This window comes from Manacus vitellinus, unplaced genomic scaffold (genome assembly GCF_001715985.3).
Source record: "Manacus vitellinus isolate BGI_N305 unplaced genomic scaffold, ASM171598v3 scaffold_0_pilon, whole genome shotgun sequence".
Taxonomy (NCBI): Eukaryota; Metazoa; Chordata; class Aves; order Passeriformes; family Pipridae; genus Manacus; species Manacus vitellinus.
In genome coordinates this window covers 37,960,253-37,966,638 of record NW_021938789.1, presented here as the reverse complement: position 1 = coordinate 37,966,638, position 6,386 = coordinate 37,960,253, and positions in this window count along the sequence as shown.

Sequence of the window (6,386 nt, the reverse complement as noted above, 5' to 3'; positions counted from 1 at the left end):
AGAAGAGACCGACCCCCACCTGGTTACAACCTCCCTTAAGGCAGTTGTAGAGAGTGATGAGGTCTCCCCTGAGCCTCCTCTTCTCCAGGCTAAACAACCCCAGCTCCCTCAGCCTCTCCTCATAGGATTTCACCAGCCTCGTTGCTCTTCTCTAGACCTGCTCCAGCACCTCAATATCCTTCCTGAACTGAGGGGCCCAGAACAAACACAGTACTCCAGGTGTGGCCTCACCAGCACCGAGCACAGGGGAAGAATCACTTCCTTGGTCCTGCTGGCCACACTGTTCCTGATACAAGCCAGGATGCCATTGGCCTTCTTGGCCACCTGGGCACACTGCTGGCTCATGTTCAGCTGCTGTCAGTTTGTGCCCCCAGGTCTCTTTCTGCCTGGCCGCTGCTCAACCTGTAGTGCTGCACGGGGTTGTTGTGGCCAAAGCACAGGACCCAGCACTTGGCCTTGTTGAACCCCATACTGTCAGATTTGGCTCATCTATCCAGCCTGTCCAGGTCCCCCTGCATAGCCCTCCTACCCTCCAGTGGACTGGCATTCCCCCCCAACTTGGTGTCATCTGCAAATTTGCTAATGGTAGACTTGATCCCCTCATCCAGATCATCAACAAGATGTTAAGTACCTCAGCCTTTTCCTCATCTTTGGTAACTACATTCCCCCTGCCTGCATTCAACAAATACCAGAACTTTTCATTGCCCCTCCTTTTGCTAATAATGTATTTATAAAAACACTTTTTATTATCCTTTACAGAAATGACCAAATTAAGTTTTAACTGAGCTTTCGCCTTTCTGATTTTCTGTCTGCATGACCTAACAACATCCTTAAACACTTCTTGAGTTGCCTGCCCTTCTTTTTTTCCCTGAGTTCCTGCAAAAACGCTCTGTCCAGCTAGGCCAGTCATCTTCCCAACCCACTCATCTTTCAGCACATAGGGATGGCCTGCTCCTGTGCCTTCAAGACATCTTTCTTGAAGTATGTCCATCCTTCCTGGACCCCTTTGTTTTTAAGGGCTGTTTTGCAAGGTACTCTCCAAATCAGCATCCTGAATAGGCTGAAGTCTGCCCTCCAGAAGTCCAGTAAGTATAGCTTAGATGACAAATTTCTCTGCTGTTACTGTAGTTCAGCCTGGGGTTTGGTCTTCCTGTTGTCAATGTATTAGTTTTAAAATACAGTAGCATTCTAAGTCAACAAACAAAATCTGTCTTTTCTGCAGCTGACTTCCTGAAATTGAATGCAGTCAAAATTAGACCTGGAAAGCTCAAGAAGCAGAGTAATGCATGGCATAATCTCTTCTAGCTTCTTTCTGGTCTGCCTCTAACTAGGATGAGTTGGATTTCATAGCTCTTTATAACTATTTTGCCAGTAGCCTAGTTTGCTGGCTTCATTTCTGCTTTCAGTAATTACAGAGTGGACTAAATGATCCAGAACCAAAACCATCAGGGAAAGAACTTTCCTTTTAGCTCCTTGTTTCAACATTCAAAGAAAGAAAAGGAAGAAAAATGCAGTTTGCAGCCAGTGCTGCTACCTGCCTAGTGTCTCAATGACAGATTACAGTCTCTAAGTCTCCATCCCTCAAAGCAGCAATGTAACCTCTGTCCCTTTTTGTCCTCTTTGTCCTTTTTAATTTTGCAGAAGGCAAAGTAAAAATAGGAGAAGATGTATGTTTTAATTTCTGGTTTAGGACTCTCTCATTCTGCAAGTACCTCTTGGAAATGTGCATTTCAAGTAAGCATTAACAACTCTCAAATATACTAAACACTTAAAAATCCTCAAAACCCAAGCATTCTTCTTACATATATTATACCTTTAAATATGATTTTCTAAAATCCCACAGGTTTATTATTCCAGAATTTCTGGTATACCTAGATTAGCTGTAAGAGCTTTAAACAAAATCTTTATTTGCTGTCATTGCATTTACAAACCTCCCACAATCTCAGTATCAGAAAATCTGTTATTTTTAAATAAAAGGAACGAAGGAGCTCTAACCAGGGAGTTGAAACAGCCTCCTTAATGGACCAGAAAAGTGCAAGCTGTCATAACAGTGGAATGCATATGGGTCTCTATCATTTGCCAGATAACATATGTTTTTTCTCTTCCTCTGCTCTTTCAGAGATGATTCTAAAGCCAATAAACACAAATTTTCTAATAAACCATAAAAGAAAATACATTTACTAAAAAACTGCTGACATGACTGTCAGTAATTCATGACAATTAATGTTCTCTTCAAGATGCAATTACAGGTATGTAACTTGTTAGACTTTCAGTAAGAATGCATGTGCTGTATAAAGTGAATGACATTTATGCCACAGAGTACCCAGCATACCTCAGCAGTGGAAGAAAGTTTAACCTACAAGCCCCAAACATATACAGAATATACTGTGCTGTATAACACAAAATAAACACCTTCATTATGTTCAAAATATGAGTTGAGCTGAGAGCTGTCACTGTCACCAAATCTTTAACTATAAGCTTTGCACAGCCTGATAAGGAAAATACTCTTTTACGCAGCAGTCCATGGAGGATATGAAACAGAATGTGGAGTTTCCACCCCATCTAGGTAAAAGGTAAAACACAAGGCAAACTGGTGCCAACCTGATGCACTGATTTCCCTTTAGATGAAGTTTTAGCCTGCTCAGAGAGAGAGAGAATATTGCCACTTCAGCTAGAAGACTAAAAAGCCTGACAAACCTAGCAACACAGTACTATAATTCAGAGATATATTGTACTAAAGAGAACTATAACAGGGAGTATTGAGAAGCATTGCAATCACCTAAAAAAGCTTGAAAATGAAATTTGTTGTCAGAATTAAACCTCTGTTAGTCTATGGCAAAGCTTTATTCCTTAATTCATTCATAAGATTAAGTGAATGGCTCAGAAGAGCCATTGTCACACCTCATACTTTTAGGCCACAGAAGTGCAGTCATCAGAGAGGTATACATCATAGATGCTAAACCTACCTAAAATTGCCAAGAGTGCAGAAATAGGATATCCTCACCATCACTCAACAGTCATAGACATTTGTAATCATGTTGGTCCTTGAGAATGGGATAAAACATATGATAAGAAAAACAGGAGAAAGCCCAATTATGCTCTCATTCCTCCATCTTATTCCATTTCTGGGGCATGCTGAAGGTCTTCAGGAAAACAGATTCATGTTATGCTGAAAGTTCATCAGAATAATTGAATAATCAATGTCATCCTTAAGGTCAGTGACCACTCAAAATTAACATGCAGTACCTCTACATGAAGAAACCAGGATTTTGATACATCTGCAAATATCAAAACGTTACCAAAATATCTGCAGACATCACATCACACCAAGAGTGCTTCTGCTGCTTCTGTTTTTGTTACTGCAAATTGCCTTGGTCTACAATTTATCTCCAGTTGTGTTCACCTTTTCCTCCTTGTACCTTTTTTTGTTTTGCTTCTTTTTAATCATCTCATCAGTAATGCATAAATTTTAACAAAGGTGTGTCTATAACAACTGGTAGCAAACCAGAAGTTCAGTATACAAAAATGGGCAAAAATGTGATAAAGTCTGTTAATGACTTCAAAATTCTTCTTACATCTTTCACTGTATACCTTTGCTCTCCTTTCTAATGTCTGATAACCCATTAGTTTCCCACTGATTTTCCCTTTTCTTCATTTAAACTTTATCTCTTTTGTCTGCCCAGATTTCTGATCACTACCTTTGTTATCTACCCCAGAGATGCAATCCAGGGCAAAACCAATGCCACAATTCTTTCTTATATTAGCTGATGCAAACAAATTCCTGTTATTTTTCAGGATGAGGCTTCTCCCTTACTAGTCAGTCTGCACTGCAAGGAAGAGCCTTTTGTCTACAAGGAAAAGCCTGCACATACACCTGGAATAAAGGAGTATTTCCAGAAGTTGATGAAAACTATGTCCTTTAAGTACACAGTGAATTCTTCTAATCGCTAAATTCCTGCAGATTAGGAGAAACCAGTAAAACACAGACTTACATGCAAGTAGATCCATTTCATAAGTCTTGTCCATATTACGGGTTACATTTGTGGAGAGTAGGGAAAATGAAGATAATCTAAATAACCACGGCAGAAGTAAAAGATTTTCCAGAAGGAAATGAATCTCCCATTAATCAACATGCAGTCAAGAATATAAGGGAATAAATTGTCCAGTTATTTAGTGGCTGGGCAGAGGTACAGCAAAGCACTAAGGCAGAAGGCTCTAGACACTCAATGTACGAAGCAATGGTTTGTCACCAGTTAGTCCTCAAGCTATGGTTACTAATGAACAAGACTTCAGTAATGCCCTCCCTACTGCAAGAGGCCCTCTGCTTGCAGAGGGAAAAGACTAGAAGGTTTAGAAGACTTCCAGGGACTATGATTGTAATCTAAACGTAAAACAAATGTTTATCACAACCCCCCAGGCTGTGGAGCAGAGGAAGCTATGACATGAGTAGCCTCCTTCAGTATCTTGGTTTGTTTCCAGTTCTCCAGGAGCAGCATTAACAGAGTCCATGGTTACCTCTTTTTCATGCTAGCTCTGAAGTTCAACAGTCCACTTAGAACAGCACTCATACCACAGATCCTGAAAAACAGCTTGGCCAAACCAAAACTTATTTTCTACATTCTTATCACTCACTGCAACTTCTAGAGCAACATAAACAAAGCTGCCTGCTTCATGATAGCCCTTCCTGCTCACAATCTTTGAGTATCAGGAAAATGGGGGAAGAGGTATGAGGATAATTTTAAAAGGTGGGTATGTTTAAAGCTTAAGCCTGCTACACAACACGGTATGAAACTTGGACATCACTATGATGACCTTGGATTCACCTGTAAGTAGAAACAGCTTTGTTCCCAGGCAGTCCATGGGATGCTCATCTGCTGTTCCTCCTGATCATGTCCCTCATGTCTCACTCTCATTCATCTTTGGCTTTAATATCCCAGGTTTGATCATTCAGCCACCAGGGTGTAACTATTTATTTCTCCTTTCTAAACAGGATTATGGCAACATGGTGACACTTGCAAAATTCAGTACACCACGGATGATAGCCACAGGAACATGACCCCTGTGGCCCTAGAAAATCTCCACTATTAATACCTCAAAACATACCAGGAAAAAAATAATAAAACCACAATCACAGGTTATTTTCTTTAAAATATTCAGGAATCCTTCAGGAAGCTTTTTCTCTAATTAAATCAAGAGCAAAAAACCGTTATTGATCAGCTCCAGGCGCGGTATCAGGCTGCGGCAGCGCACCCCAAAGGCTTCCGATCCGCTGCCTTTCAGCACCACGGACGCCCGCGCCCACGCCCAGGGGCAGAGACCGGGGCTGCCGCAACGCCCCTCGCTTCTCCCCGGGAGACGGCGAACTTTTAAAATCACGTTATTAATTTTCTTCCGGGCTTTCCTAGGGTTATCGGTTCAGGATGTCCTTTTCTTTTTTTTTTTTTTTTTTTCCCCATGGGGTTGGAGGAGAAAGAAAGGGCAGTGATGGGATTTTCTTTTTGGTTTGGGATACAAAATGAAAAGCTCCATGACCTCAACCTTGCCAAACTTGTTACAGATTCATTTTTATTACGGCTGTGCAAACTGTGTACTTTTTCAGCTCAAAGTGCAATTAGAAAAAGAGAAAAAAATGACAGAGAGGAAAACGCTTTTTGTTCAAATAAACTACTGTCGGACCCAAAATATCATCAACGACCCTTGATTTGAAAAATTAATTAATTAGGGCACCCGGAAATTTTCCCCAAATTCATGTGAGTTCTGCACAAACTCAGAAACATGTCTACATTTACCCAGGATCAACTGCTGTGAATTTTCCTCTGATGGAAAAAACTTGGTTCAGTTCAAAGCTATAAATTCTGACATGTCATTACAAGCTAAAAGCAAAAGGGCTCTTTGGCAACCCCTGGCCCTCCAAAGCCTCCATTCAATCTCACTTGCAAAGAATAAAGGGCGTTTTACGGACAAATAGAACACTTTGCTCTGTTAACATTAATCAGTTTCTGTGAAGGCAGAGTGAGTTGATTATCCTCCTCAGCAGAGAGCTCGGGCAATGTTACCAAGCCCCTGAAGCGCTCTTTGATTTCAGGCCCCTCTGTGTTACCCTGCCCTTCTCTCTCTCTCTTTCACTTTGAGTCCCGCTTACCCTCGGAGATGGGTCCTACTGGGTCTCCTCTAAGGACCACCTCAAGCCCTCAAAAGTATCACAGGCTGTTTAACTCCCCCTCTGGGGTTTAACCAGAGGTGATCCTTGGTTCCTTCTGAAGACCTGAGCTTCTGCGCTCACCACCCACGCTACAGGTTTTAGGGACAAGGAACACATTTCCAAGACCCCGCTCAGAGGCGGTTCCAGGACCGTGTTACGGGCCGCGCTCCGAGCGCGCAGCCTG